The sequence below is a fragment of the Protopterus annectens genome, chromosome 2.part2 (assembly GCF_019279795.1).
Source record: "Protopterus annectens isolate FY-2018-M chromosome 2.part2, PAN1.0, whole genome shotgun sequence".
Classification (NCBI taxonomy): Eukaryota; Metazoa; Chordata; order Ceratodontiformes; family Protopteridae; genus Protopterus; species Protopterus annectens.
In genome coordinates, this window is record NC_056730.1 from 426914777 (window position 1) to 426933521 (window position 18745).

The following is an 18745-nucleotide window of genomic DNA, read 5'->3' on the forward strand; positions in this document are numbered from 1 at the left end:
AGAAACAAACCACAGGGATGTGGTAACGTTAGCACACCGGACTGCGGGTTCCCAAAAGTTTTAGCTGACACAGACGGTGTCCTAGACCTCGCACTTGGCCAGAACACAACCGGAGTTGTATCGGAAGGCTTTAGAGTGGAAGATGTGAAAGCCTTGGATCTTTTACATACGGATGACGAAAATCTGCTAAGTGAGCATTTCGAAGGCATTGAACATGATTTTACTTTCGATTACAGTATATGCAAAAAACGTATGGAGAGACAGTATGGTGGGGCACGGCCTAAAATTCAGAGGGATGCTAAGAACAGAAATAAATGTGCAACGGAAAAATCAGGTACTGTTTTTGATAACTTTGAGCACAAATTGACGAGTCCCACCAGAATGAAACATAGTGAGAAAAATGGTTTGGTGTTGAACAATACTAATCACCCTAAGGACAATGTATATAATGGTGATACAGTATTTGAACAGTTCTTAGAGGACAATAGAGATTATTTTGCAAATGACAATAATCAATTGAAAGGGAAAACGTGTATCAATGAAAGTAGTTACACTTCATTGAAGGAATACATACTTGATTATGGTAGAAAACTAACACATTTTAAAAATACTAAAGTTGATGGTTGCTACTTGTCTAAATGTTTAATGTTGAATATTGTACCAAAAGGCCTCAGGTTCTTCAAATTGCCTTTAGGAATAAGTTACACAAATGGGGTTATGAAGGACTTTAATGGGTTATTTGACAGATTTGGGTTCGAGTTTATGAAATTACTCATTAAATTCCAAGATGAAAAAATATGTTCAATATCAGAAGAGAGAGCATATGAACCATTTTATCATTCATCATAAAGACTATGATTGTTATAAAGATTTGTATATGAAGCAATTTGATTACGCCGACAAAAATGTGCACAATATAGTTGAGAGAAAAATAGAAAAATGCAGCGTGACATTGAGGCATACAATAACAATAGGGCATACATTTGGCCTAGTAATAGAGTGACAGAGGTACAGAACCTACATCATCCCACAATGAAGGAATCAAAAACACCTATAAGGGAGAAAATTTTCAGGGGGGAAGATACTTTCCAGCTTGGAAAGTTCAAAAGCAGTGGCACAGAACATAAGACAGGAAGACACTTTCACAATTGAAAATTCAGTCTTAATGATGGAGCTGTCCCCCACAAAGACAGAAATGGATACTCGTTCAGGGATGGATTTGACTGATTTGAACGTAAATTTGACTGGAGAATTGGGGAGTACCACTAAACCTAAGATTACTACAAGTGAAGGTTTTAAAGTATACAATTTTACCAACATTGAGATAGATGACTCCTGTGCCAAATTATTGGGAAAAGGAATGAAATTCATTCCCATGAGAAGATGGGGAATACTGAATACCATCAAAGAGGTCAAAAAATATTGCAGAAAGTTGAATTTGGCATTAACATTTGACAAAAATAAGGATGAAACAACAATGGTCAAAGGTATAGCAGGCACTGACCTGAACAAAAAAAGTTCTTTCATACCACCCTCCAACCCACATGTTCAACACTTTGAACAGTCAGTGTGCAATGACATCTATTGGACACACAATAGAACGTGCAATCAAAGGGATCAACCACGTGACAATCTCACATGTATGGAAAGAAAAACGCTACTGGATATTATGAAGAACAGAGACATCAGGGTCATGAAACCCGATAAGGGAGGGGGAGTTGTGATTTTCCCGACTGATCTGTACAACCATGAGATTCAAAACATCTTACATCACTCAGGTAACTATGAGAGTATCTCATTAAACCAGGTTAATATTGGTCATAAGCGGATCGATCTCATCATTGAGGAATACCTCATAGACAATAGGATATCCAACGACACATATTCCTACATGAAAGTCGACAATCCAGTATTAGCCAAGATGTTTGGAATTCCCAAGTTACACAAATCAATTACACAGCCCCCCTTCAGACCCATTGTGTCTGGATCCAGGTCCAAAACATACAACATTGGGAAATTGATTGATGGATGGTGTAAGAATGTATACAACAACATCCCCCACATCATCAAAGATTCCTGGAAATTTTTAGGTACACTCACTAAAGATCATTGGAATTCTGATATGATTTTTCTAACAGTAGATGTCACTGATCTTTTTTCCAGTATCCCCAAGATCGAAGGGCTGGAGTACTTTGAAAGAAGCCTCACCCGTTACTCTGAGTTCTCATGGGAAAAAGTCAGTCTCATTTGTGACATGATGTCACTTGTTTTGGACTACAACTTCATTTCCTTCCAAGGAGAATACTTTAGGCAGACCAAGGGTGTAGCTATGGGGGCATCTTGTGCCCCCATATTTGCGAACCTGGTCATGGCGGAGTGGGAGCATGAACATGTGTTCAAGAGTGCATTCTTTCAAAACATCGAATTGTATGTGAGATATCTGGATGACATCTTTATTTTATGGAAGTCATCTGAAGACAGATTATTAGAATTCATGTTATACCTAAATGACACTGTGGAGTTTTTAAAATTTACCCACCAATACAGTTGCAAGGAAATTTCATTTTTGGATGTGTTGGTAAGTCACGATACAGAAGGATTTACTTCAAGTATATACAGAAAACCCACATTCTCTAATGACTATGTACACTATAGCAGTAACCATCCCCCTTACGTATTCAAAAATGTGGTCAAAGGACAAACCATCCGTGCAGCAAGAATGTCATCCAACCAACTCATTTTGGAGAAGGAATTAAACATCATCAAGGGAATGTTCTTGAGCAGAGCCTACCCTGAAAGTTTGGTTAATGAGACAATCAGATATGTACAAGATGGATGGGGTAACATCTACAAACCACTATTAGGTCAATACACTCCAGATTTGAGGAAGGGGGGACATATTGATTCTTTAGGTAGAGTATGCATACTTATGTACACACCAAATTCCTACATTATCAAGGATATCTTAGAAAGGCACTGGCAAACCCTTACGACCATGGGTATGGAAGAGAGCTTGGGGACAAAACCCAGACTTGTTTATAGGACAGCACCCAATATGAAAAAGCTCTTAGAAAGAGGGGCCACTAACAAGTCATTTCATGAGAACAGCAAAGGTACAGTGAGATGTGGCAATTGTAAACAATGCCAATACATCAATTTGAACAAAACCATTAAACTGAATGACGTATGCCGCACCACCATTACCAGCAGGAAGGGTAATTGTAGATCCAAACAGGTAGTCTACCTGGCAACATGCACCATATGCAACGCACATTACATAGGAAAAACAGAGAGACAGTTAAACAGACGTATCTATGAACATATTTACAAAATAGGTAAACAGGATTCCAAAAACGCATTATACAGACACATCTTGGAGAAGGGTAATGATCATAAATTTTTATTCTCCATTATAGATCAGGTAGAGACAGTACCCTTTGGTGGGGACTGGAAAATGAGATTGTGTTTAAGTGAGAGTAAGTGGCAGATTTTAACAGATGCTACGAGATTCCCGGGTCTCAATGATTTTATTAGCATCAAACCTTTTTTAGTTTTGGAATAATTTTTTGATACCACTTACCTTTGAATTCGAATGAATATTATACTTTGTTTTTAATGTTTGTACTGATTATAGATATTGATTATTGCATACATTCATTCACAAAGAGTGAAATACATACAATATTGTTTATGGATTTTATTACTTGTTTAAATTATTTTAATTTTTTACAACAATTTTTACATGTAAACATAGTTTAGTAACCAGTATTGTAGTGTGATCATAATAAGTGCTTCTTTAGAAGACAAATGTTGCATGATGTTCTGTATTTTATTACTTACAGCTATACATACATTTGCTGTGCTAACATTGATATAGGTTACATTGTTGAGGTTGTACTTGTGGCTTTAAGAAATTTTGGCGGACTTTTATTCACTAATTAATTAATGAACATACTGCTACCAGCATATAAATGTAACAATTAACTTCATTGACATTGTTCTGAAGAAGACTGGGTAACAGTCGAAAGCGCTTAACTTGTAAATTGCTGTTGAATTTTATTATTATCTTTTATTAAATATATTTGGAATTTACTGTCCTGTCGTACGAGCAGTTACTCTGCTTTCTACCATCCTAACTGTTCCTGAGTTTATATATGTGTACAATGCTATAATTCTATAAACATGTTCTCTCTACCTCACACCCACAACAATTAACTTTCTTGTTCTTACCAACATTACATCTAGTATTTTAAATGTTTTTTTGCACAACACAGCCACTCCAGAACAATGTTCACTTCCTAAGTTCCATATTATATTTCCACCCCACAATTTTTATGTTTGCAGTCTTTCTTTACTTAGCAGGAATCTTATCCTTAATAGAATAACATCCACATCACACTGAGCACACCATTCCAATATCCCCATCCTTATTACAGTGTAAATAATACTGTTCACATTTACTGAAAAGTACTCAAAATATGTTGTTTTTCCTCCTTTTAAAGTTTAGAAGAAATATTCTTAATTTTTTATTTTCTAATTTTTACTGTTTCCCCAACTGAATATTCTTTCCTGGTTCTAAATATAAATAATCATTGATCCTCAGAATCAGATTTTTCACTGGCTGAAACTTCAAAAAACTATTAGTATCAATACATTCTTCTGACCACTCTTCCTGTGTGCACTCTCAGCATTTTCCACCTCCATATTTTTCTCCTTCTACATTTTCTTCACCTATTTCACCATCTCCTCCAGCATCTTGTTGTCCTTCTTCATTTATGTTTTCTTCCCTTTCCCCTTCTTTTTCATTATTTACTGTTAGCTTTTGACAATCCAGCCAAAAGTGTCCCTTGTTTTTACACAACCTGCATTCAGGCACATACCTTCTTGCCATATGTCCTTTCTCCCCACATTGGTTACATTGTACCTTGTCACACTCAATTAAATGAGAAAAGTCCCCATTAAAGAAACGTGATTTAGGCTGGACAGCATATCTTAATGTCCTTCTATGATCAATCACAAAAATAATACCCGGAAAGTGTTTCACCATGTTTTTTTTCACATTTCAAAACAGCTTCCAACCTCCCCCTCCATTCCATAAGTTTCTCTCATCTCTAACTTTCACACTACTATCAACAGCTTCATGCAGACCCTGCATGCATTTTTTTTACATTGACTTCTTCCAGTTCATTAGTTCTAAACTGCAAAATAATGTTTTTTAATGTTAATACCAGAAAACAAATATTTGTTCGAAGGATAAATGTCCTTTTTGTTACACAGTTCTGGAAATTTCATCATCAGTGCATCAGTTTCATATGTTAACTCACAAAATGTCTCTGTCCCAATACGTATAAAATACCAAATTTCTTGCACTTTAAAATGCAGAACAGTTAATAGACTGACCCATTACGGTGGTCTTTTTTTATTTTTAAAAACAGTTTTACTTACAGTTTGTTGCTGAACTCTTTGTTTGCCTACTGGCATTATCTGCACCACTTCAATAGACTTGCTTACTTTCTTCTTCATGGAGACAGCTAAATGCTGCTCATGTGTAACATCCAAAATGCAGGAATCTTTATTTACATTCTGAAGTTCCACAGTGAACACATTTTTCTCCAAATTCTTACTTTCTACCTCCAAACTCTTCATAGCTTTTCTCTCATCCTCCATGCTACTGCTTCCTTTAGCATCTTCCTTGGCTTCCCTTAGCATCTTCCTTGCTGCTGTAGGAGCCCCCCCCCCCCCCATTGCCTTCTAGCAGCTCTAAAGAGTAGGGGAAGTTCCCTGAGGACCTAAGAAACACCAAAGTAGTTGCTGACATGCAGTTTACGTAACAGACCAGAAACCAAAACGAACAAACTGCACACAAAGGAGGTCTGATTGGTTCACACTCCACATTTTAATGTCCACACAGATTAAGTGCTTTTATCCCTCCCAAGCAGGGGACTTCATCAGAACCAATTAAAAATATTGTAAAACTCATTTCTATAGTAACAAGACCTTTCCAATTGGGTGAAAAATTTCACATCATAATTACATCATCTCCAGGTCACATGATTTGCTAACCCCATTACTATAAATATATTTTCCAAAAAATAAAACACATTTTTATATATATATATATATATATATATATATATATATATATATATACACACACACACACACACACACACACACACACACACACACACACTTATAAATACTTAAATTTTATAAAAAACACTAGCAAAAATACTTAGTAAAAAATGTAACCCCATTTAAATCAACCATTAAATCTTAACTCTGTGCTGCGACTATCTTAACCTCACAGCCCTTTCCTTTAACATGGAAGCAATGGAAACAAATTCATTTAAACTATGTGGGAAATTTGCTACTAACCTCAACTGCCATTCTGTTTCCCTTTTACTTAACAATGTTTTCCAATCCTCACCCCTGGGATTGATCCCAACCTCTTCCAGGACACCGAAAACGAACCCTTGGAAATCTTTGCACCTGCTAGAGTGTTTAAATAAAGCATTAGTCTCTTTTTTATGTTTTATTTCATACAGGTGTTGGAACTTCCTTTTTGTATTGTATTGAGCCACACATGCCTTCTCATATTGTGTCCCCTGGTCAGTGTTGTCACTTACCATATGGCCATCAACTGATAGAGGTTTTTCCAGAAGTGGTGAATATATTTGACCCCCCCCCCCCCAGTTTTTGTATACATCTTCCACTATTTCTTCTTCTAATTTCTTTGGTTAGCCCCTATCGCAAAACAATTGGCTTACTTTTGATAATTCAAACTCAAGTTCTTCAAAATGTGAGGTTGTTCTAGCCACCCTAATTGCTTGTCCCTTGACCAAGCTTTTCTTTTGACTAATATCAGTTGATGCCCATATGATGAGTGACAACACTGACTGGGGGAAACAATATGAGAAGGCATGTGTAGTTCAGTACAATCCAACTACTTGAGAAATCAAATAAATTATAAGGAGGCACTGGAATATTTTCAGGGTTGACTCCATGGTGTAGAGTAATGAACCACTTTTTATCACAAAAATGGGTATAAATATCAAGAGATTTTTGGAAAAAGGAAGTTCCAACAATGAAAGGAGGGGAACAGGTACAAGACCCTGTGGTTCTTGTAATAAGTGTGCGTTCATCAACAAAAATGTGGAGGTCATATTAGAAAATAAGATGCACAGTAAGATGTTTTTGAGAAAAGGTAATTGTAATTCTACCAAAGTAGTCTATCTGGCAAATTGCAACAGATATCTAGCATTTTATGTTTGAAAGACCAAACGAGCACTGAGAAATCGAATATATATGAACACCTGTATGAAATAAAATATAAAAAAGAAACTAATGCTTTATTTAAACACTCTAGCAGGTGCAAAGATTTCCAAGGGTTTGTTTTCAGTGTCCTGGAACAGGTTGAGATCAATCCCAGGGGTGGGGATTGGAAAACATTGTTAAGTAAACGGGAAACACAATGGCAGTTGAGGTTAATAGCAAATTTCCCACCTGGCTTAAATGAATTTGTTTCCATTGCTCCTATGTTAAAGGAAAGAGCTGAGAAGTTAAGATAGGTGCAACATAGAGTAAAGATTTAATGGTTGGTTTAAATAGGGTTACATTTACAGTGTATATATATATATATATATATATATATATATACATACAAAAGGTTTTTACCACGTATTTTTGATGTAGTGGTTTTTATACTGTGTATATGCTGTAGTGCAGCGGTTAACGTTGTCGCCTCACAGCAAGAGGTTCTCCAGTTCAATTCTCAGCTGGGGTGCCTTCTGTGTGGAGTTTGCATATTCTCCCTGCATTTGCGTGGGTTTCCTCCCACATTCTAAAGACATGAGTCTGGAGCATTTCTCCCCGGGCTTCCGATGAAAGTAGGCTCTGTCCTAGTCGGACTTTCCCGGTCAACAAAATGATAAATAAAAATAAATAAAATTTAAGTATTTATAAATGTGCATATATACTGAATGTGTTTTATTTTTTTTGAAAATATATTTATAGTAATGGGGTTAGCAAATCATGTGACCTGGAGATGATGTAATCATGTGAATGTTTTCACCCAATTGGAAAAGTCTTGTTACTATATAAACGAGATTTATAATATTTGTAATTGATTCAGATGAAGTCCCCTCCTTGGGAGGGATGAAAGCACTTAATCTGTGTGGACATTAAAACATGGAGTGTGAACCAATCAGACCTCCTTTGTGTGCAGTTTGTTCGTTTTGGTCCCTGAGGACCTAGCCAAATTTCCTCTAGTAGTACAAGTACCACCTCAAGTCTTACCTGAAGAGAAGCCACTAGCCTAGTGGGACTAAATCAGTCAACAAAGGATAAATAGATTAATAAATAAACTGATTAGTACTTGGTGAGTTAGAACAAGGTAGTGGACAGATGACACAGGGAAAAAAAACTTGTAATGAGGGGATGCTGAAAATGCTTAGCAGATGCTTCTGTGCAGTTTGATTTCAACTCCCACATCTGAAGGAGCTTCTCCAGTATAGGGAAAGGGAAGCTAAATAGCACCAGTCAAAGACTTCTGTAGTTGAAGGTGCAAAAAAAAAAGAAAAGAAAAGAAGGTTAGTGCTTGGCATGGCAGTACCACTAAGACCCAACAGACATGAGAGAAACCATGCAAACCATATAGACCTTCTATATATGCTAGCTGGGAGTCTTTGGACTTGATCAGTAGGTACTGACAGGTACCTTTGGAAGGTCTGAGGAATATAATTGCATTGCAGAGAATAGTGGAACTGTAAATGCAAATACACTTAATGTATACTAAACTGAGGTTGTGTTACATCAGAGTAGTTCCGCTACTCATGGGTACAATGATCTCGAGGTTAACAAATATAAGTAAAGAAGGGGTAGGGGTGCAGCCCCCACATCAAGAAGTGTGGAAGGCAAAGCCTCCTTCCATTAAAAAAACATTTAAAAGGTGTAACAGAGAGTTTCAAAATTTGCTGTTTTTTAATCAGAATTACAGTTTATTTTTTGAAGTGTCAGGACTTGTGAGTCTCAGACTTCTGATAGGAAGCCTGGTATACTAAAGTCCATGAAGACAGCAGCTACAACAGTGATTGCAAAAGAAGACCTATATTTAGGAGGAATTTAGTGAAGCCATGGAGAATAGCTTTTTAATGGATGGTCTCATAAATTCTGACAATTCCAGATGACCTGGGTTTGATTAGCAGTGGGCATCTGAGAGACACTCATCTTTGTGGGTGGATGGGGCTGCTAGACTTTCAGCATTAGTGAGACTTACTGCTAGCTGGGTGTATTGCCTGTCTGCCTGTAGTGGCCACATTGGCTCTTGTTGCATTATCTGATAGGACTTCCTGACCAGGAATAAATGGGTCACAGGGATCCTGTCTATCCCACGGATGCCTTTACTCCCACAACTGTGGAACAAAAGGGATGACTGAATGTAGTTAATGAATCCACTGGGCAGGGTCCATCAGAGGTAAAGAAAGGGAAATTTAATTCTAGCAAACCATTTATTGGCTCATAGGAGAGGCTGTCAGCAAAGATGGAAACATGCTAATCTCAACTGGCAACACTATCTGGAGATAAAAAGGACACTTTAAGAAACTTCTAAGCCCAGTGGATATACCTTCCATTGAGGAGGTAATGCCAGAAACATCTGGTAAGACTAGGTCCATTTAGTTCTGCAGCAGCAAGACTGTGGTAATGGATGCAATCCAGCCCCCCCCCCCCCAAAAAAAAAAAAAACTGAATTTGCTGGATATTGTTGGGATGTCATGGCTAATATGTCTTTTAAATGATGCATGGAATGCAAAGACAGTACATCTGGGCTGGAACATTAAGTGGTGTTCTCCAGTTGCAAAAAGGTTAACAGGAGGGTGTGCTTTAATTGTGGAGTAACCACACAACCTAGCCCCTGGTAAAGCATCTGCAAGGATTCTGAAAACAGACTTCATTAGGCAGCCGAATCTCTGATTTGAAATCAGGAAGAAAAGGAAATTAACAATGATTGTTCATGCATAGTGAAGTAAAAGCCCAGGTTGTTCTACTGCTTTTCATTGTAAGCAATGCTACCAACAGGACAATCTGTGTACTTTTCTTTTAAATAACTGTATCTTCTAAAGAGTACAGCGGGTGACATACATATTGTTATTATTGCAATAGGCATCCATCTGTTTAGGCAGCGATAAATCCATTATAGTTATTCTTGTGCTGATTTCGGATTAGGAAGGATGTAAAGATGGGGCAGAGCTAAAGAATTTTACTTTATAATCAGAGTTAAAGCCAATGTTGTGCAAAGGATCTAACAATGACACACATGGTGATAATGTTATAAATGCATCTTTACACAACAAATGGTAGCTTTGGCATGCCTCCTTAATATTTTAAAACTATCTAGTATACCGGTTTGTCAGGAGTTATAAATTTAATGTCTTTAAATGTAATGGTCTGTAATGTTCAGTTCTTGTCATCCTTACCAAATAAGGGGGATCATTGACAATGTGCTATCTTGCTTTAGTGGGGATATTTCAGTGCTGCTACCACAGCTGAAAGGGGGAAGTACCCTCCTTTGCTTGTGCTAGTAAAAGGTAAAATAATATAGAAATATAATTGTTGCATTAATAATGCACTAACGGTATGGTGACACCTCAGGCAGAGCAGGCAGTAATGCCCTTCGAAAACAAGTTGCGTAGTAACACAGGTTATTTTTTCAGCAGGAAAAACACTGATAACGTTATGCATGCTGTATATACTATTATATGCTCAACTAAAATTGCAGCATCTTATCTGAATCACATAGCTTGCAGCCAATAAAAACTACAAAAACATGCTCTAGGAGGTGAAATAATTACTACGGGATAAACAAATGCTAATAATTGGAATGAGTGGCATCTATTATATAATGATGTTCCTGCAGATCTATCTGTTTTGCTTAACTGCCCTCTGTATAGACAGAAAAAGCATTTGGGCAGAGATGCTTGCAATAACAGAGCTGTTAAGCAGAATTATCAGCAAAAGAAAAAAAAACAAGAATCAAGTGATGCCCTTCTTAACCTATAAGAATCTAAGCTACATGTTTAAACATACAGAAAAAACATTATTGCAGTAGTAGAGGCATTTACCTTTTAGGTTTGCTAAGTACTGCTGTAATTATTGCAATCCAGAACTAAAACTGACTTAGATAACACAATGCAGTAGCATTTTCTGTAACTCTGTCTGGAATGTAATTTGTAACAAAAAAATAATAATAATCTGAACAAGTACAAACCAAGCAGAATAATCATCTACAATGAGATAGACCTGGGGAGCTACATAAATTGTCCCAAGACTATAATTGCAAATGTGTGTTTGATACATAAACTAGACCTAAAATGGTAGGATTCCATGAGGAGAGAAGTGACGTAAAATTATGCATTATGGATAATGTTAAACTGAGAAACACAATAGCGGGAGGCAGTCAGGCATAATGAAGGAGTCAACTCTGCCCTCTAAGCAATACAGGAAATTAGAAATTGTCCTCTTGTTGAGTCATGATCTCAAGGACTTTAGTATGCCAGGCTTGTCTGTCAACAACTGTTTCTTTAACCTACAAATTTATATTCATTACTTCAGTAATACTGTCTGTCCATCTTAGCCTCTGGCCTCCTTCTTCTTTAGCCTTTGATCTTAACCAGCATCAGTGTTTTCTCTAGTAAATCTTAGCTGGGATTCACAAAATATTGTTTCATTGCAGTGAGTGAATTTACATGATGAGCTCCCATGTACTGGGTGTGTGTAATTCAGAGATACACTTTCCTTTAATGGGAAATGCTGAGCAGCAGTGCTGGCTATGATATATACTAATGTTCATATAATATCATGGTAATGAGGAACATTTTTAAAATCAGCATCAAGGTGTATGCAAATGAGGGTAAACAAGATGTCAGAGCAATGCATAAATGCATAAGTGCCACTCCTCAGAGCTAAGTAACTCATATAAATGAATGAATGATGCCAAATCCCCTTGCTCATGCTAAGTGAATTGCAAAAAAAAAAAGTTAAGGGTTGTCACCACATTAGTAAATGTGTGTCTGCAACAAGCTCTTATTGCTGTTATGAGCCACTATGGTATGTGTCATTGCCACCAGAAGTGCAGTATCATCTAACCATTCTTAATATTTCATGGACTCCATGACACCAATATTGTAAACCAGTACTGTGTGGACAGGGAGACCATGCAAAACATTGTGGACATGTGTCAGCCTCGTCTGCATCCCCATGGGAATCATGCAGTACCAGTCCTAGTAGATATCAAGTTATGTGTGGCTTTACATGTACTAGCTATAGGGACCTGTCAGTAACATACTGGGGACACAATGGGGATATCTCAGGCATCTGCCTTGAAATTATTCCATCAGTTTCTCAATTCCATGCCTAAGCATGTGGGGAAGCATATGTGGTTCCCATATACCACAGAAGAAAAAGCAAACACAATGCAGGACTTCTGCGATATAGTCCATTTCCATGAGGCACTGGCACCCTTAGACTGCACTCACTTTGAAATAAAGGTCCCACCTACTGAACAGGGATGGAGGTATGTGAACTACAAATGCTATCACTCCATCATCTGCAAGATAGTCTGTAATGCACAGGCAGTTATCATAACTCCCACGTATGGCACACCTGTGACCTGTACCAATGTTCTGTAAGGGATGACTCCCCACAAAGGCATCTAAATGGCAATGATAGATATAACCTAGAAGCCTGAATGACAACACACATCAGAAAAACACAGAATGAAGTAGACCACGGGAAGAAATACACCCAATCACAAACAAGGTGCATTACTAAGTGTATGTTTGAACAGATGAAGGCACAGTTCCTCTGTCTGGATTCATCCTGTGGTGCCCTGCAGTATGATCCTAGCACATGTACAAAAAATATTTTCAGAATGTGCAGTATTACACAATATCATACTTAGGAGGGCACATGTACAAAAAATATTTTCAGAATGTGCAGTACTACACAATATCATACTTAGGAGGCAGTTACAGTGGTGAGGGCAGGTGCAGGATAAGCAGTCCCAACATGCCAAACAGTGGAGGCTGAGCCGGATGAGGAATCTGTGGAGGACCCAGCAGCAATGAATCATGATGCTAGACAGAGGAGGGAGCAGTATGCTGTGGCACTGGCAAAAAGGCAGCAGCTTGCAAAATGCTTTGGCCCATAGTAAAGAAGATATGCTACAGTAAAAATGATGCATGCAAAACCAGCACCAGGATGGGTCTTCCCAAGCACAAACTTGGACAAAGGTAACCCAAGTAGCAATGTACAAAGGCAGGGGACAGTTATCACCATTTGGAAAGGTGTGGGAGAATGCATGAGGTGGATGACTTTCACAGGGAAATGTGATAGTGCTGAGGACAATTAAAAGCAAGACTCTACTTGTGTGTATGGACTTTGAGTGTGGAGTGGGGCATTAAAATAAAAGGCTGTATGAAGGTCCAGTGTCACTGTGTGTGTGATGTACTTGGGGACTGTGGTGGCGGTGTGAGTATATGCCTGCTGGGCTAGAGACTCAGTAGTAGTTGCAGCACTGTGTATTGATCTGCTGGACATGTACAACACATGTATGGTAGAGGACTGAGCAGCCTATGCACAGACCTGCATACAAGAGCTGGCTCTAATAGCAGATGCACTGGAAATACTCTTGTTAGATTCTAGTGTATGTGAGCATAACCTTTGTCCATTACCAGATGTGCCAGTACCACAACTGCCATGTCCTGTCCTCTCATGGCCACATACATCTCCACAATAAATGTAGCTGTGGAAATGGTAGAGTTGCTTGAGTGTGATCGAGGTCATCCACAGCCATAATGGCCACCATATGTGGAGGTAGCAGCAGAACATATTTGGGGACAGTGCCTCACACATAGCAGGTGAGCTTGAGAAGATGTGGCAATTCAAATATATGATTTAGTCTAGCAAAATAATCACACATATGGAATATGCAGTCCCGCAGCTCATTTCATACACTATGTGTTAGCCTTACTAATTCCACAATGGCTGCAGTGGTATAAGCCTGCACCTTTATGATGACACTGCACAAATGCTAGGCTGTGGGTTGATGTTGACCTTTAGCCATTGCCTGTATGGAGTTTGCATTCTCTTCTTGTGTATCTGCGGAGTTTCTCCCACTTTCCAAAACTATGCTGAGTGTTTCCACCTCTAATTCACCCAAGAATGGAGTTGTGCGTGGTAGCATACACTCTAGATGGTCCCACTGGGTGGAAGGGTTGTATAGACTAACCCTTTTGGGTATCAAGTGTAGTGCACAATATCCTCCAGCTAGGGGAACATGGATTACAGGCTGTGCACCGTGACAGGGCTAACCACCTGATGGTGTAAAAATTGGAATGATTTAGTTGTGTTGACTAATGTCACCAAAAACGGGCATGGGTATTGGGCGGGTTGATGACTTGGCATACTCCAGCCTATACCAGGGACCCATGCTAATAGTGAGAAGAGTATATGTGCTACTGTTGACCAGTTTATTGCAGCCATAAAGCCTAGTAGCCCTAGATCAATAAGCTACTAGCTGGAAGATGTCCAGTTGCCCAACTTGGATTATCTGGGATAGTTTTGTTGAGCGAAAGCTATCAAACATGAAATAAGGATTGCTATACTCAGTGTAGGTTCACTGAAAAGATGCAGCTTGGTAGTGGATAACATAATGTTAAGGAGGAGGCACGGCATCCCATCTATTCAGGAGACAAGACAGAAGGGCACTGCAGAAAAGCCACTTGGCTTGGGATCCAGGGTCTACTACTCAGGAGAAGGACATATTATAAATGGTGTGGAAATGTTTTTTTTTTGTTCGTTCAAAAAAACTTTATAAAATTTATATATATATTTTTTTTAGTAAAGTATTAAGTATAGAATTGTGATAGTGATATATATATATATATATATATATATATATATATATATATATATATATATACACACACACAAAGGCCTAAATACAACAAGAAAATATTTTTAAAGTTTCCAAAAAAAGTAAAAAAAAGTTATTTTCTATCTTTCCCTTCTTTCTTTTCCAGTTCTTTTTCTTCCTACTTCTTACTTCATTTCATAAAAGATCAGAGGCAAGATTCTGTTGATATAAGTAAGAGATAATAGATAAGAGATGTTACTTTCGTCCAAAGATTATTGATGAATGGTTTGGGATATAACCTTTGTTCTTTAACTTTAATTTCTCTAATAGCTGTTTTTTTTAAATATTAGAAATGGTGTCAAAATTGTGTTGAGGGAGAAGGTTCAGAAGACATTGAGGGATCTCACCACAATAAAGTGAAAGACTCATGGCAATAAGGATCCACAGTAACGATAGGGCGGTATTCATAATCTCAGCCTATGCCCCACAGGACAGTTGTGATAGTGAGGAAAGGTGTGCATTCAGATAGCAGCTGCAGGGCCTACTAAATAAGGAAGGACAACATGAACTAGTGTTGATAATGGGTGACCTGAATGCACATATTGGGGCATACGGAACAGGATGTGAGAACTGCTGGGGACCATGTGGGTGGGGCAACAGGAATAAAGAAGGAGACTAGACTTCTGTCTGGCAAATGGCTTGATGGTAGCCAACACATGGTTCAGCAAGACAGACAGTCACAAGATCACATCCAAGACACTTAACTTAGGTAGACTTCCTCCTATTAAGAAAAGGGCACTGGGGTACAATCAGTGTTTGTAACGTCATCCCCAGTGAAACAGAAAGTCCATAGCATAAACCACTGGTTGCCACAATCAGCTACAAGCATTGATTGGAGAAGGTCAACAATAACTAAGCTGAAGACCTGGAAGTTGACTGGAGAGAAAGCACAAGAGTTTAAAGAGTTACTCAGGGTACTAGCACCTCAGGAAGAAGAGGAAATAGGTGGAGTTGAAGAAGAATGGGAACACCTCAAGACAGCATGTGTGAGGACCACAGAACAGATATGCGGCTTAGCTAGGTACAGAAGCAAGTTACACAGGGAAAGCTAGTGGTGGAATGCAGAATCCCAGGAAGTCATCAAAAGAAAGGAGGAGTGCAGGAAAAAGTGACAGAAAAGATGGACCAGGCTGAGAAGGAATAATGGTTGGCTAACAAACAGTCTAAGACAGGAGTTAAAGTAACAATGAAAAAGGCATCAGAGACACTCTACCAACTTCTGGAAAGTAGCTCAGTAGATGGCACAAAGAAATTCTATCAGGTTGCAAGACAAAGACAGAAAGATAAAGATGACAGATACCCTTCATAAAGGATGCCAGCAACAATCTGCTCATCAGTCCACAGAACTTCAAAAGCACATGGAAGGAGTACTTCCAACAGCTTCTGAATGCAGAGAACTCCACACAAGCTGTACTGTCCCAGACACAGTCTATAAAGATGAATAAAGAGGAGTAGCCCAACCTAGAAGAAGAGCAGCATTAAGGAAAATGAAGTCAAGAAAAAATCAGCAGGCTCATGATCAAGATGTCAAGTGATATATTCCACCTAAAACTGCTATTATGGAGCTTAAATATTTTTTGGGAGAGGGACTGCTAGATGGCTACACATTGAGTAACAGCTTAATTTCAGCTCTTCCAATGTGAAAACAGAAACTCAGAAGAGTGAACCAGTGAACTCATTTTTTGAGTGAATTTCAGCAACTGGCTAGTAAGTGCACTGCCTGGATGCTAGCAAAAAAAAAACAAATTCAGAGAACCTGAAAGAAAATCAACCACAAAATGTGTGGAAAAAAAATAACACTGACTGGGAAGAATTCTGCAGCTGTTCAGCAAAAAGCAGTGCAAGCTCCAGTTTTGGTGCAAGACATGACTTCCAGTAACCTAGAGAAAAAATAAGTCAAATGTTCTCAGAGCTGATTAAAATAAATGAAAAACTGATGAAGTATATCAACTCAAATAACAAAAGTCTGGATAAAATGAAAGAAGCTTTAAACAGATATTCTAATGAGGTGACCAAACTGTAACAATTGGAGGTTGAAATGAAGAAAAGGCTGGCTGAATATGAGAATAGATGTTTCAAAAAATAACAGAATTAGAGGACAGAACATGCAGGGAAAACTTGACATTTTCTGCTGTACCAGAGAAGCTGGAAGGAGCAGACTGTATTAATTTTATGAAATTGCAAATATTTATTTATTTTATTTATTTATTTTACATTTCTTAACCAGGTAGTGTCCGGCTGGGGAAGTAGCCCATTTCCAGCAGAGACCCAGGGAGAAAAGCTCTATAACAATAGTACAAAAAAGATTACAAAAATTCTACAAAGATTTACAAAGTATATGCAAAAAGTTTAATAGTTGCCTACAGTCACAATTTACAAAAACATAAAAAGCTTTGGACATATCAAGGAATATAGTAAAGAATAGTTGCCCATTGTTTTTGAGGATGCTGATTTTGTTAGTGAAACTTATGAGGACTGTGGAGGTACTGCAGTTTGGACAGAAGCCGTGCTGTGAACTACATAAGAGGTTATTTATAGTGAGGTGGTCTAGGAGCTGCTTATGGAGACATTTCTCTAAGATTTTGGCTAGGGGTGAGAGAATGGCAATGGACCAATAATTAGAGAGATCTTGTTAGATGTGCCTTCCTTGTGGAGGTGATGATATGGGATATTTTCCAGGGTATGGGGACATATTGTTCTGCAATGGATCGATTAATTAGGATAGATATGGGGTAGGTGATGGAGCTGGCAGCAGTTTTTAAGAAGTCACTACGGAGTTGGTCAGCTGATAGACAGGCAGGTTTTAGTTTTGATAGGAGTTTCTTTATTATAAGAGGTTTGAATGGGTTTAAACAAGAAGTAGCTGGATTTAGAGTTAGTGTAGGCATTGTAAGTTGTTGGTTAGATTTTAAGTGTGGTTTAAAAGTGAGGTGATAGTGATGAAATGAGAGTTAAATTGGGATGCTAAGCATTCGGTGCTATTTGTTGTAGATGGTGCAGGGGTAGAGGTTTCCCAGGGTTGAGGAGGTAGTTAATGTTTGCCAAAATTTTTGTGGGTTATTTATGTGTTTTTGCTGACAGGCTAGAAAATAAGATTTTTTTTGCCAGATAATATTTGCTTCTTAGTTAGGTTTCTTAGTTGTTTGCAAGAGGTGAGGTTTTCTGAGGTTTTGGAGGTCTGATAAGCAGTTCATGCTCTACCCCTTTGTTTAATGAGACATTTAGTGTCTTTGGTTATCCAAGGTAGGTTTTTGGCTTTGGAGCATATTTTTCTTGTTGGAGCAAGGTTATTAAGGATGTTGAGGAAGGTATTAAAATATTGTACATCTTAGTCTAGACAGAGTGATGTTAGAGGTGACCAGTTGCAGTTTTGAAGTAGGGAATTTAAGACGTCAGAAGAAAAGTTTCTTTTGTTGTAGATGTGTTTGAAAATGACATTACAGGGGGAGTGAATGTGTTTCTTTTGTAGAAAGGTAGGGGAGTGATCACTGAGAAAATCGGGGAGGCACCCAGCATGGTGGGCAAGGTTGAGCTTATTGGTTAGTATCCAGTCTAGAATAGATTCTTCCTTAATGTGTTTAGCAATTCTAGTGGGGGAGTTTATGGTTTGGGTGATATTGAATACATTGATAAAATTGGTGGGGTTGTCAGATGAACAGGATAGCCAGTTCAAGTTGAAATCACCTTGCACTATAGTTTCTTGGTTGAAAGTAGAGGATGCCCAGGATAGGAGACTTTGAATGGTAAGTAGATTATTTCCTGTTGGTAGGT